The sequence below is a fragment of the Sus scrofa genome, chromosome 3, assembly GCF_000003025.6.
Source record: "Sus scrofa isolate TJ Tabasco breed Duroc chromosome 3, Sscrofa11.1, whole genome shotgun sequence".
Classification (NCBI taxonomy): Eukaryota; Metazoa; Chordata; class Mammalia; order Artiodactyla; family Suidae; genus Sus; species Sus scrofa.
The window spans coordinates 4,570,402-4,585,473 of record NC_010445.4 but is presented as its reverse complement, the minus strand read 5'-3'; positions in this window follow the sequence as shown (position 1 = coordinate 4,585,473).

The window sequence follows — 15,072 nt, the reverse complement described above, 5'->3', positions numbered from 1 at the left end:
TTTGTGTTTTCACCTCTGGATTTATTTATTTATCTTTTTCTTTTTAGGGCTGCACCCAAGGCATATGGAGCTTCCCAGGCTGGGGGTCGAATCAAGCTGCCACTGCCAACCTACACCACAGCTCATGGCAATGCCGGATCCTTAACCCCTTGAGCAAGGCCAGGGATGGAACCCACATCCTCACGGCTACTAGCCGGGTTTGTTTCTGCTGAGCCACAGCAGGAACTCCCCGCCTCTGGATTTTATGGGACTGTAACTTTTTCCTGGTTGCTCTAGAGGCAACTTAGTATTCAGGCCTTTCCTTCTAGCCTGAGGAGCCTTGGCAGGGGATGGGTGAATCTGATAAAACCCTCCTGGGAAGGAAGGGGCCGGGTTTGGCAGCTCCTCAGGACAAGCTCTGCAGCAGTCCAGTCCAAGAGGAGAGTGGAAGGCAGTGACAGCGGCGGGTGTGCTGGTGTGGAGGCCCCTTGGAGGAGAGTTGTGAGGCCCAGCAGGCCCCTCCCAGCCCTGAGACCCCTTGGTTCCAAGACTCAACAAGTCACATGCTCTCAGATCCCCTTCTTAACGTTCTTGTGGCCCGCTATTATGCAGCTTTTGCTTCCAACAGTCCCGCCCTCAACTCTCCTTCGCTGGATGACTCGGCAGCGGGGTGTGGGGGGCTGCTGGAGCCCCTTGACCCCTGGATTCAGGGAACTGAGCCTGCCTGAGGAGTGCCTCCCCAGTGGTGGCTCTGCCCCATGAGAGGCAGATATGGGAGGAGGCTGCAAGCCAAGCTCTCCCCCTTCCAGTCAGGACAGCTCAGAGATGTGAATTACACCTAAGTTGGCCTGTGGGATCCCAGCGAGGCATCTCTGCAGGATTTTGCTTGAGGTCTCACCTTTCCTTTGCTTCCTCTCCTGTCCCGTCTCACTTCCCTAACTGCGACACCCTCTGGGAGCACATAAATCCTGGTTTCATGGTTGCTTCTCAGGAGCCCCCTTAAGACTGATGGTGTTGACTGATGGTCTTAGGAAGTGGAGTCCGAAGCGGGGACCCTGGGCTTGGACCGCTCGCCCGTCGGAGCAACGGGTCGCCCTTGTGGGTGGTGAGCCCTGGCTGCGGTACTGATGGACAGGACAGGATGCCAGGGGAGAGGGGATGCCCCAGCTCGTGAAGCGTCTTGAGCGCCCGAGAGCTGAGAGAGAAATGGTTATTACAATGGAAGTGGTTGGTTTTGCTGTGCCCCCTTAAAGCCATGACGAGGGAGTTCCCAGATCAATGGAAACGCATCTGACTAGTATCCATGAAGAGGCAGGTGAAGGATCCAGCGTTGCCGTGAGCTGTGGTGTAGGTTGCAGACGCAGCTTGGGTCTGTGTTGCTGTGGCTGTGGGGTAGGCTGGTGGCCTCAGCTCCACTTCGACCCCTCACCTGGGAACCTCCATACACCATGGGTGCGGCCCTAAAAAGACAAAAAAAAAAAAAAAAAAAAAAAAAGAAAAAGAAAGAAAGCAAAGCAGTGATGATGGTAAATGAGAGGTTCAGGACCACAGTGAATCAACCTAAGGTACAGAGGCACCGTCGAAGGCCTGCGTGCTGTATTTAAAGAGACTTGTTTCCATCTGCCAAGGGCCTGATGCAAGAGCGAAGAAACTTCTGGCTTGGATCGGGGATAAATGCATGATGTCCTGGAGAACCTCTGAGCCCCCACATTCCCCCCACCTCGCTGGGCCTTCGAAGTGGCCCAATTTCTCTTGCTACCTTCAGCTGTGCCTCTTCCCTTGTCCAGAGGCCATGCAAGCGTCTGGTTGAGGCAGCTGCCTTTCAAGACAATACTTGCCCTCCTGTACGCACGTCCTAGGCCCAGCTTGGCCTGGCTGGGGAGGTGCTGGCTCTGCCAAGAGAAGGCAGGGATTATTCACCACAGGAGCTGCCAGTCCTGGCTGATACCTACGAGCAGGAATCAGGGAGGTGTGCCTGGGAGTGGATCTGGAGGGTGAGGGGCTGGGAGTGTGGCGTATTAGGCTGGAGAGGGAGGCCTTACTGATCCAGGAACGCCCCCCCCACCACTCCCGTCTCCATCCCCCGACCCCGAGCAGTGCTCTTCGAGGGCACCTGGAGCCAGTCCTAATGCACTGCTGAGAGACCCCTGGACGTGACAATGGCCCACATTAAATGCGCTGGGGTTTCCAGGACTGCCTGGGCAGAGTGTTGAGGAAGATTTCAGACGTCTAGAGGAAAGAGATGTTTTATTCCAAAGAATCTGTTGCTGACTATGCTCTGGGAGAGCCCCTGGGACGGTCCCTCCCCTAAGGAGGTAAGGAGTCACTGGCCTCACCCAGGAGCTGAGCAGGGGCTGCTCTCCATAGACCTGGGCTGACACCGGAACTGGACACCTCGTGTCAACGGGGTGGCAGCATCCTGGAGTAGCAGTGACCAGCTGTAGCCCTTCACCCCCAGGGCGAGGTGGACAGAGTTACTGAGATGGGCAGTAAGCTTGGGATGGCAACCAAGAGGCCCAGACCTGAAGGGATCCATGGTGATGGGTAACAGACCATGGTGTTCCCAGGGGCAAGATGGGTGGGCAGCCAACTGGGCGATGGCTTGACTTACATATTCAAAGAAGAGTTCTAGGAAGTTCCTGTTTGGCTCAGCAGTAATGAACCCAACTAGTACGCCTGAGGATGTGGGTTCGATCCCTGGCCTCTCAGTGCGTTAAGGATCCGGCGTTGCTGTGCCCTTCACGCAGGGCAGCAGCTACAGCTCCAATTTGACCCCTAGCCCGGAACTTCCATATGCCACAGGTAAGGCCCCCAAAAGACAAAAAGAAATTAAAAAATCAAGTTGTGATCTTGAAGGCCAATGTCAGCTTCCCCAGCGGAAAGTCACAATCTCCCGGTTCCTAGAGCTGAGCCAGTTCTGACCCGGGGCCCACTGATCTTAGGAGAAGCCAGCACCCTTCATGATGCCACAGTTCAAGTGTTTGAATACCGTAGTGGTTTCCTTCCCCAAATGGCCCCGGATCCCTTTCCCTGTGTAGCCATGCCCTGAGGGGAGGGGGCATCCAGATCTTCTAAGCAGAGGCTCTGGCCCCTTGGGGTAAAATCTGGGTCATCCCAGTAGACAAGCCCCCTAGACCAGCAGAGGTGCTGAAGACGAGGGGATTCCAGGAGGATGGGGAGATGAGAAGCATTTGCTGGGGCCTCGGGACTGACTGCAGCATCAGGGGCTGCAGGCGACCCCCCCAGCCCTTCTCTGGTCAGCGTTCTCCACCCCAATGGGATTCATGTGAGATGCGAGTGGGCCTGTGTGGGGCAAGGAGGGCCTGGGACAAAGGTTGATTCTCCATCTACGGACCCTAGGACTGGTCCTTTTACAGATGCTTGGTCCCCAGCCCCGCCCCGTCTAGCTTCCCCTGGCAGGAGCCGCAGTTCCTCCACACGCTCAGAGAACTCAGCCCTGACGAGTGGGAGCGCTTGTGCTCCTGCAGAGCCTGGGCTGCGAGGGAAGCTTCCTTTGGAAGGTACCCCGGTGCCCCGTGCCTGAGACCCCTTCCCGCTTGCCTGTCCTTCGTCCCCCTCCCTCCCCATCCTTCCCTGGCTGCATTTCCTTGACAAGTCAGCAGCCCAACACCATCTTCCAGGGGCCAAGATGGGTGGGTCATTGAAGACGGTGCGTAGGCGAAGGTGGTTCCAGGGGCAGGACGGGGCAAGCTTCAGGGGCGGACAGGCATTGCTGAGGAGCTCACAGCCCACTGGGAGAGGGAGACCCGATGGGTGGGCCATGGGGACAGAGCAACGTGCAGCCAGTGGACCCGAGGCAGTGTCAGGTGGGACATAGATGCAAGATCAAGTCACATGGGTCATATGGCGTTATTGCCATTTGGATTTTGGCTTCACTTTTTGTGTTTGTTTCTTCCCTAGTGTGTCTAAGTCACACTCCCATGTGTGTGCTGGGACCTCGCAGCATCACCCCATCCCTGGAAGTCCTCTGCCTGCGCAAGCAGCCCTGGAACTCTCCAGGCATCTTTCTGCCCCAGACGTGTGGCCACCTCTGTGGCCACCTCGACGGGAGCCGCATCCCCACGGTCTGCCGGGGCCTGAGCAGGAGCCGCCACGGAAGTTGCTGCATGGCGCTGACAAACTCTTCACGAGCTGAGGCAGGTGTGTTCAGGACCAACCCCCTGTGCACGGCACGTGTGTGCAAATTTTAAAACGTGCCCCTCTTTCCAATGGACACAGGCCACCCGGGGCCAGGGCTTTGTGGGTGCGGGGGGTGCCTCCCTCATCTCCTCCGCCCTGGTGAGGGCCCCAGCCCCACCTCCTCCCCACGTTTTTAGCCAAATCAAATAGGTTTTTTTTGTCTTGAATCAGCCTTTGCCCGATTGCCTCCTGAGCCCTCACGGGAGACTCTGTTTTTCTAGATGTAGCTCCTGCTTCGGCCGTTCTGTGTTGGCAGCCAGCTAGACCTGACGCGCTTGTGTGCACTGGGAGACCTAAGCGGAACATTCAGGAAAGTTTTCCTTGGGGAGTTTTGTTAGGGAATCCAGACCTCACAAGCCTGTCCCAGCAAGTGAAAAAAAATACAATGGGAATTTTTTGGTAAACCCGCAACATTGCTGAGAGTGTAATTAGTCTCAATTTTTCATGTAATGATTGTATCTGCAAAGATTGGCAAAAGGCAGGGAGAAGGTTGTCTTTATGAGTGGGTCAGGAAAGGGGCACTAGTGTGAGACACAGGAGCCAGGTCCCCCCTGCCCCTTTGGGATTGTGTGAGTTACACTCATGGCAACAGGGCAGGGTGTCACTCTGTTTTCTTAGCAATCAGGTAAGTATCTCACTGGGCTGAGCCTTGGGTTGTATTTGTGTTATATGAGGGGCTGGCTGGCTAAGCCCAAAGGTCTCTGGTAAAACAGAGAATCTCTGGAGTTCCCACTGTGGTGCAGTGGTTAACGAATCCGACTAGGAACCATGAGGTTGCAGGTTCAATCCCTGGCCTTGCTCAGTGGGTTAAGGATCCGGCATTGCTGTGACTGTGGCTGTGGTGTAGGCCGGTGGCTACAGCTCCGATTCGACCCCTAGCCTGGGAACCTCCATGTGCCACGGGAGTGGCTCAAGAAAAGGCCAAAAAAAAAAAAAAAAAAAAAGAAAAAAAGAAAAAGTAATAAATAAATAAATAAACCAGAGACTCTCCAGGGAATAAGATAAGGTCAAATCTATAAAACATCAAAGAACCTGACCTTCATATTGGTCTTTGCTTCCTTTGAGTCAGCTTGGCATCTTTTAGAAAGTAGCGAGGGGGAGTTCCCATTGTGGCTCAACGGTAACGAACCCTGCTACTATCCATGAGGGTGTGGGTTCGATCCCTGGCCCCACTCGGTGAGTTAAGGATCTGGCGTGGCTGTGGCTGTGGCGTAGGCCGGCGGCTGTAACTCCAGTTCGGTCCCTAGCCTGGGAACTTCCATATGCCACAGCTGCGGCCCTAAAAAGAACAAAAAAAGAAAGAAAGAAAGGGAAAAAGGAAGGAAGGAAAAGAAAAGAAAGTAGTGACGAGGACGTGGGGATTGGCGTTCTGGCCACCAGTTACTACGTGACCACTTTCCTTGCCTGTAAAATGGGAGCACGAATGTCTGTTGTTCTGGGTTATTGTGTGTCAGAGAGGTAACATAAAACGAACACATGAACCAGGCAGACAACAGGCGCTTGGAATATATATGTTGCCTCCAAAGCAAGAGACCAACATATGTTCTTTCCTCTGGTTAGATTTTCTCTGAGACAAAGCCGTCTGCTACGGCAAGGTTTAAAAGTTGAGACAGTGTAGACACGAAGGCTTTGCCAGGCCCCAGGATGGTAGAAAGACACAGTGATGCCCTTTGGATCCTCCCTTGCAGGTGCGGTCTGGCGGGGCTCCATCCAAGCCTGTGACATCCGCCACCACCCAGGCATCTCCCAAAGCCCCAGACTTGGGGAACTCCTTGGCCTCCCAGACCCAAATGTTGCTCTCAATCCCTGGCCAAGCCGGTACCTCCCGCTTTCTCCCTTCCGTGGCCGGCAGCCCCGTCCACATGGAAACATCAAGACACAAGCCCAGGGGGTCCTTCTAGGTGTCACCTGCTTCTCCCAATGCCCTCTGTTTCCGTTGTGTCGCTGTGCAATAATCTACCCCCAGTGGCTTACAACAATAGACACTGTTATTTCTCAGGGTTTTGCAGTTTCCCTGGGCTCAGCTGGATGGTTCTGCTCCATGAGGTTCACTGGGGCTCAGTGAGGCTGAGACATTCAAAAGGTTCTGGCAATCACGTGGGACTCAGCAAGGCTGTGTCCTGGAGGACCTACACATCACCTCTCCACGTGGCCTGGCCATCTCTCAGCAGGGGGCTGGGTCCCAAGAGAACTGGGCTTGGAATCTGCAAGGCGTCTTAGGATATCCAGTCTTAGAAGCTGTGTGGGACCTGCACCCATGGCATATGGAAGTTCCCAGGCCAGGGAATGAATCCGAGCCACAGCTGCAACCTATACCACAACTATGGCAAACTGGACCCTTAATTCACTGCGCTGGGCCAGGGATCAAACCTGTGCCTCTGCAGCGACCCAAGCTGCACTGTGCCACAGCGGGAACTCCAATGTCCCATGCTATTTGTCAAAGTCAGTCACAGGTCCAGCCCAGAAAAAATGAGAGGGTAACAGCCTACTACTTCTTCTGCTGCTGTTCCTTCTTCTTCCACTCTTTCCTCTTCTGGCTGCATCTGTAGCACAGGAAGTTCCTGGGCCAGGGATTGAACCCACACTGCAGCAGTGACAATGCCAGATCCTCAACCCACTGCACCACATGGGAAACCCTCAGCCATTTTTTATCTACCACACACCCCATTCATGTGCACCAAATTTGACCTTGAAATTAAGCCCAGAAGTTTCCATCCCAACTCTTTTCTGGATTGATTATTTCAGTAAGTCCAATAAATTTCAATAAATCCCTAAGGTTGAAGATGTATAGGTTACATTTTCCAAAATAATGCAGTATTGAGTAGAATTAAATTGTAAAAAAAATCATTATTCAGAGATAGTTAACACATTTATTTTATTCAAGTTGTCTTTCATTAAAACAACTGGCTTAGCAAGAAATTCTAGATTCCTTTAACTTTGCTATTTGTGGATCTAAATAGAAGCTGTTTTTTGCTTTTTAGAGCTGCACCCACGGCATATGGACATTCCCAGGCGTCGAATTGGAGCTACAGCTGCCGGCCTCCACCACAGCCACGGCAACGTGGGATCTGAGCTGCGTCTGCAACCTGTACCACAGCTCACAGCGACACCAGATCCTTAACCCACTGAGCAAGGCCAGGGACCGAACCCGCATCCTCATGGTTCCTAGTCGGATTCTTTTCCACTGCACCACAAATAGAACTCCTAAGCTGTTTTTGTTTTTGTTTTTTAAAATCACTCTGATAGTTGTGCTGAAGGCGTAACGCCAGGTCCTCTTATGTCAGGCCACGCCCCTTCCCATCTCTGCCTCCCTGTTGAATTTCTTAACCACGGAGGTTCCTTCCTGTTCCCTTTGTCCTTGTGGATTGATACCCTTCTTCCTTTACTGTACTTTCTTTTTTTTTTTTTTTGTCTTTTTGTCTTTTTGTTGTTGTTGTTGCTATTTCTTGGGCCGCTCCCGCGGCATGTGGAGGTTCCCAGGCTAGGGGTCGAATCGAAGCTGCAGCCACTGGCCTACGCCAGAGCCACAGCAACGCGGGATCCGAGCCGCGTCTGCAACCTACACCACAGCTCATGGCAACGCCGGATCCTTAACCCACTGAGCAAGGGCAGGGACCGAACCCGCAACCTCATGGTTCCCAGTCGGATTCGTTAACCACTGCGCCACGACGGGAACTCCTTGTACTGTACTTTCAGTGATGTTTTGGGAGGGAAATGTTATAATTGCTCGAGGCCAGCTCTCCCTGTTTAATCAGAAGTATTTGCCTTCAGGGGAGGTCCCATCATGGGTGAGTCAACCCCCGGTGGTTAACGAACCCGACTGGGATCCATGAGGACGTGGGTTCGATCCCTGGCCTCGCTCAGTGGGTTTAGGATCCGGTGTTGCCGTGAGCTGTGGTGTAGGGGTAGACTCGGCTTGGCTCTGGCATTGCTGGCTGTGGCTGTGGTGTAGGCTTGTCATCGTAGCTCCAGTTTGACCTCTAGCCTGGAAATCTCCATATGCTGTGGGTTCAGGCACACCCCCCTCCCCCGCCCCGCAAAAGGCAGAAATATTGGCCTTCAGTTCCTGGCCTTTTCTAATTCAGCTTCCCCAGGCTTGTCATGACAATGAGTCTAAGATGCCCATGCGATGTTCCTTCCTCTGGCTCCCGCCTTCCGTGGCCCCTTTCCTCTGGACCACTGTTTGCAGCTTCACTCACGTTTGCCACATGGACCTACCACTTGTACCAGTTTCCTTAACCACATCTGGCCACTTTTTAGCCAAAGTACATTTATTTTAAAGGGGTTATTGATACAGTTGGATTAGTAGCTACCATATTTGTGATGGTTTTCTATTTTTCGCCCTCGTTCTTTGAGTCTTTTTCTGTCTTCCTCTCCTTCTGCATTCTCTGGTGTCGATCGAGCATTTGCTGTGAGTCTCTTGTGTCTTTCAAGTTTGTTTCTCTTAAGTATATCAATTATACTTAAATTTTTTTTAGTGATTGTCCTGAATTTGCAATATACATTTATAATTTCTTTTCTATTTTTCTTTTCTTTTCTTTTTTTTTAGGGCCACATCCATGGCATATGGAAGTTCCCAGGCTAGGGTCACATCAGAGCTATAGCCGCAGGCCTACGCCACTTGGGATCTGAGCCCTGTATGTGACCTACACCACAGCTCATGGCAACACTGGATCCTTAACCCACTGAGTGGGACCAGGGATTGAACCCACGTTCTCATGGATAGTCTTAGCGTTCATTACTGCTGAGCCACAGTGGGAACTCCAGCAACTAACACTATACACTATACTATTCAAGGGGATATATATATATATATAGTGTGTGTGTGTGTGTGTGTGTGTGTGTGTGTGTGTGTGTGTGGTAACAGACTATTCCTAATTTCTGCATCTTGTCCCTCATGACATCAGAGTTGTTCATGTCACTTTTCCATTGGTGCTTATACACCATATGTGCTGTTGCTGTTTTTATTTTGTACAAACCGTTATGCCTGTGGGCTGTGAACGTCACACATGGTTCTCAGTGTCACCGTAGGTGGCACAGGATGGTTGGAGGGGGCTGGAGTTGGTATTTTCCTCCTCTCGTTTGGTTAGGCTCGGATAAACCTCCAGTTGGTGAGGTTCTGGTAAAGTAATTTCCCTTGAGACTAGATTTGGTTAAGAACAGAGAGCTCGGGCCTTGTGTTTAAATGGCTGGTCATGTTTTCTGCCCCCTGCTGGAAGCACAGGAGATTTCCCTTCATCGTCACCTGGCAGGGCTCCTGGAGGTCAAGCCCAGGAGGTAAAACCCACAAAAGCACAGGGACCCCTGGAATTTTTTAAGTCTCAGGCTTGTCCTCACGGAGTCCCTAACAATTTGTAAATTACACTCTAAGTCTCCCTGCCCTGGCACTGGCTCCAGAGTGGTTTCTTTCCCCAAAAAGGCTTCTGCTGGGCACGAAGCTGTGATTCTCTGTACCTGCTGCCTGTCTCTCTAATTTGGGGAGTGATGGTTTGCCCGGTGGTTTCAATTCTCGGATGGATCTAGGATGAATTGTTGATTTTCACTCGTTTCTTGGTGTGAAGATGGAGTCGTGACTTCTAAGCTTCTTACATGTTGGACCAGAAACTGGCAGTCCAGCTAGATTTATCTTAAAAGCTAAGTTACTGGCTGTAAATGGAAAACTAGTGTCACTTGACATAAGCAGAAGGTAGCTGTAAAAATAAGTACAACGGAAACAAAAGGATGTCGTTAAAACAAAATTTTCTTTAAATGGGAGAGGAGCCAGTGTCTGAAAGGTATTAAAATCCAGGGAGCCTTTCTCTTTGATGTTCTCAAAAGAGGGAGAAAAGTTTAAAAAAAACAAAAACAAACAAAAACAAAACAAAAAAAAAACAAAACTCCTTCCGAATTTAGTGTTGCTGAGATCCCTTTCCCAGAACCTTCTAAAATGATCTCTGTCCCACATGACTTCCAGGAGAAAATCTAAATTCCTTACCTCAATAAAAGGCTTTTCAGACTCTGGCCCCTTTTTACCTACTAGGTTCTTTCCTACCATATTCTGCCAGGCACGAAAAACTCTGGCCGTCCGTGGACTTACTCTGCCAGTTGACTCGCAAGTTATTTATCTGTTTGAGGAACGAGTAAACGATGATGTGAAGAATAAGGAGATAAACGCAAACCACACTGGAATCATGCAACTGAAACTGCGCACCAATAATCTGTGTCTCTGGCTCCCAGCAGCACAGCTTAGGAGGCTGCTGCGTGAGTGACTCAGGGGAGGGGAGCGGAGAAATGGAGCAGGCTTCGGGTGCCCATGGCCTTGGGGAGGTGCTGGGCCAGCCCTGGACCCCCGGCCTCAGGAAGCCTCTGACCTGAGGACAGCCGCATCCGTGGTGTGCATAGACTGTGGCTGGGATCAAGTTTCCCGTTACTCACAGGGACTCTGCCTTGACTGGCTTCCCAACCTCACCTGGAGAAGAAGTCATTTTATTTATTTATTTTAAAGACACAGTGCAAGCAGCTTGTTTATTTATTCATGCTTTTTTTAGGGCCAAACCCGCAGCATATGGATGTTCCCAGGCTAGGGGGTGGAATCAGAGCTTTACCTGTCAGCCCACATACACCACGGTTCACGGCAGTGCCAGATCCTTAACCCTCAGAGTGAGGCTGGGGATTGAACCCGCATCCTCGTGGATACTAGTTGGAGTCGTTTCTGCTGCACCGAAACTGGAACTCCAAGAAGTAATTTTACACGTATCAAATTAACATGTAAGAAACCAAACCATCTGGAGTTCCCGTCGTGGCGCAGTGGTTAACGAATCCGACTGGGAACCATGAGGTTGCGAGTTCGGTCCCTGCCCTTGCTCAGTGGGTTAACGATCCGGTGTTGCCGTGAGCTGTGGTGTAGGTTGCAGACGTGGCTCGGATCCCGCGTTGCTGTGGCTCTGGTGTAGGCCTGTGGCTATGGCTCTGACTAGACCCCTAGCCTGGGAACCTCCGTATGCCGCGGGAGCGGCCCAAGAAATAGCAAAAAGACAAAAAAAAAAAAAAAAAAAAAAAAGAAATCAAACTATTTCCCAAAAATAGATCATGTACTTTGGCATTAATAAAACTTCTGTTCTTTTATATCTATAAGCAGTTTGATGGATACAGATAAAAATGCATCCATGAAATAGAATCCATGGCACGTAGTGGTGGGGGGGCGTCATCTGCCTAGTTCCTGCTGTGCCCCCCACAGGGGACACTGGTGGTGAGGAGGCTGCCAGCCCATCCAGTGACTGGCACGAAGTTCATTTCTCAGTCAAATGCTCTATCCCCTAAATTGTACCCCCTTAAAGTTCGTTCTGTGTCCGCCTTCCCGGGCTCACCAGCAGACAGGGGGTGTGGGAGGGACGAGGCCTCTGGGTGCATTTGGAATTTGTGAGCTCCAGGATGTCTCTGTGGGAGCCCATGCGCTTTGGGCTGGCCCCACTTCTGCACAGACTCATCTCTGGGCCTGCTCTGCCTTCAGGGACTGGCCGCCCCCCAGCTGGGCAGAGTTCACTCCCACTAGGCTCTTAGGACTTGCTCAGCTATCACTTCCTGCAGGAAGCCCTCCTGGACTCTTCCTGGGTTCTCATGCTGTGGCCTGGCAAAGAGTCTGGCACTGACCAATGTGGCCATCCAGCCCCCACATGCCCAGCGTAGGGAGAGGGCAGGAGTGCCCTGCGAAGGAGAACCAGAGCTGGATGTCGGTCAAAGCAGTAAAAATACTTTTTATTCAAGACCCAATGTAATAGGAGAAAAGAGACCTCAGAATAGAAGTGGACTCAATTCTGAATACAGCAGGGACAAATGGAGATTTACAGCCAAGGAGCAGAGTAGGAGGAAGCTTCTGGATGGAAAATTACTAAGAGGAAGGAAACATGGGGGGGGGGTGGAAATCCTGGTTAAACAGTCCTGACAGGATTCTTGCTGCAGGCAGGCCAGAATTTCATACATCACCTCGGGGATGGTGGGGTGAGGATTTTGATCAGATTTCGAGGGTGATCAGATACGGTGAGGGTGGGGACTCTGGCTAAACTGACTCGACAGGATTTCTGCTAAAACTGGGCAATGCCAAGGCAGACACAGGGGCCCCAAAGATGAGGCTCAGACGAAAGTTCAGTCACTCTCGCCTAACCTGTCAGCAGTCTAGACCCCACCCCTGCCTGTTCCTTTGGGCCTGGACCTGACCCTCTGCCCTGGATTGGTGGACATTTTTGTCATTTCTGTCTGCACCCAGGCTGGGAGGGAGCCGGCTGCTCTTCCTTTCTGCCCTGGGGCTGTCCCCTACCTGCCCTGTCCCCAGACCCAGCACAGCCACTCTCCCCCAGCCTGCCCGGCACTGCTGGGTGGGAGGCCAGGCTGGACTCGAGGCCTGGGCAGGTGCAGGCATCTGTGCAAGGGACTGGGCCAGGGCGGGGCTCCCTCCGGAAGGACGATGTGCAGAGTCCTTCACTGTAGGGCCAACGCGCACAGAACCAGGACAGGTTCCCAAGGGGATCAGATTCCTCCTCCAACAGCGATTCCCATTTTCACAGGTCAGCTGTCACCTTGTGCTACAGGCTGAATGTTTGTCTGTCTCCCCTCCACTCAAATTCCCAGGCTGAAGCCCAGCCCTCAGTGCAACGGTATTAGGAGGTGGGGACTGTGGGATGCGATCAGGTCATGAGTGTGGCGCCCTCATGGCGGATATTAGTGTCCTTGCGAAAGGGACCCCCAGCGAGACCCCTCACCCCTTCCGCTCTGTGAGGACTCAGCAAGAAGGCTCCAGCTACGAACCAGGAAGAGGGTCCTCCCTAGCCACTGAATCTGCGGATGCCTTGATCTTGGACTTCCCAGCCTCCAGAATGGGAGGAATAAACGCTTGAGCCACCCAGTCTATCGAACTTCGTTATAGCAGACCCAAGGGATTAAGACTTCGGGAGTTCCTGTCGTGGCGCAGTGGTTAACGAATCTGACTAGGAACCAAGAGGTTGCGGGTTCGATCCCCGACTTTGCTCAGTGGGTTAAGGATCCGGCGTTGCCTTGAGCTGTGGCGTAGGTTGCAGACGCGGCTTGGATCCCACGTTGCTGTGGCTGTGGTGTAGGCTGGCAGCTACAGCTCCGATTCGACCCCTAGCCTGGAGCTGCCCCAGAAAAGGCAAAAAGACAAAAAAAAAAAAAAAAAAAAAAAAAAGACTTTGAAGCCGTGTCACTTTCTACCTGAGTTACCCTGCCACCCACCCATGTGGACCCCTGCTCGTCCCACCCCGCCATGGTCCATCCTGATAGATGATGACCCGCTACTGCCCGATGCCTCGGCTCACTGACTGCTGCCACTGGGCTCCCACTGAGATGAGAGGCTCCAGCCACAGGATGGTCCTGGCCCCTAGACTTGCCCAAGCTCCCCACCTGCAGGCTCCTGCTCAGGCCAGGTCTCCCCTGCCCCACTGCATCCCAGTCTCTGGCTACCTTTTGGGCTTGGCTGAAATGCCACCTGCCTCTTGAACGCATGAGACCTCACGGCTGCTCCCCTCAGCTTCGCACCTGAGGTCCTCACACTGGGACTTCAGGACTTGCCCTGCTCTGGGCAGGGGGCCCTGTACCCCTCACTGCCGTGTCCTCCCAGACCAGCCCAGGGGGAGGCCAGCCCCTCCCCCTGCTGCTTGCGCCCTGCCCAGCCCACCTCCATCAGCTCCTTTCTGTGCCCTGGAGGGAAGCAGCTGCTAACAGGTTTGTGCTGGTGGGGCCAAGAGGCGATGTCAAGTTCGGGTCTCATTGCTTTTTGTTGTTGTTGTTCTTGCTGCTTCCTGCTCTCTCGGGCTGCACAGGCTGGGGCAGGTCCTGTCCCTGGGACCCACCACCCACCACCACCTCTCTCCTTCTGTCTCAGAAGCAGCTGGATGGAGGGTGGACCAGCCCTGGTACAGACCCACTCACCTTCCCTTTTTCTCCAGGTGGCCTTGTATTCGCAGAGGTCTTGAGAGGGACTGGGTGCCTTCCTCTGACGGTCCTTGTGTTTCTTCTGGCCCATCAGCAGCCCCTTGCAGAGGCAGGCAATTGGCAGGACTGCGTCTCAGGCAGATCCCAGCCCATCATGTCAAAAGTGGTGGCAAGTTGGCAAGTCCCTTCTCCATTTCCAATCATCCACGACACTGAAGCATGATATCTTGTTTTCATTTACAGTTGTTATCAAAGGGTCCCCGTTGGTGCCAGGTGGGATTGTAATTTTTTTTTTTTTTAGAGCTGTATTCGTGGCATATGGAAGACCCCAGGCTAGGGGTGGAATTGGAGTACAGTTGTGGGCCCACACCACAGCCACAGCCACAGCCACATGAGATCTGAGCCACGTCTGTGACCTACACAGCAGCTCAGGGCAGTGCCAGATCCTTAATGCACTGAGGGAGGCGAAGGATCAAACCTGCATCTTCATGGACACCAGTCATGTTCATTTCCTCTGAGCCACAACAGGAACTCCAAGAAACCCTTCATTTTGTAGTGTTAATTATTAATTTTAAAACATTAAAAAACATCAGGGGCCATTGTGAGGGGTTAGATTGAGCTGGAGGGCATGCGGCAGGTGTTTTGAGTTGGGGAAGGCAAGGCTTGGGGCCAGGGCTGTACCCCTCTCTGGGCAGGTTTGAGTTCTCAGTGGGCCTGGAAGCTCACCAGCCAGGGGCTGAGGTTCTGAATGAGAGACACTGTTATTTCAGACAGGTGAGAACCCTCCCTGAGCCGACTGAGGTTGCTGCCCTGTCTTGAGGCTGGGGGACACTAGCGAAAATATAAAATAATGGTGCCTACGGGATAGTAGCTCACCATCAGACCCCAGCTGTGGATGCAGACAGGCTTTGGGGAGAGTATCCACCAAGTCCACTGACCTCACCTCACAGCTCCTCAGGTGGCCTCCAT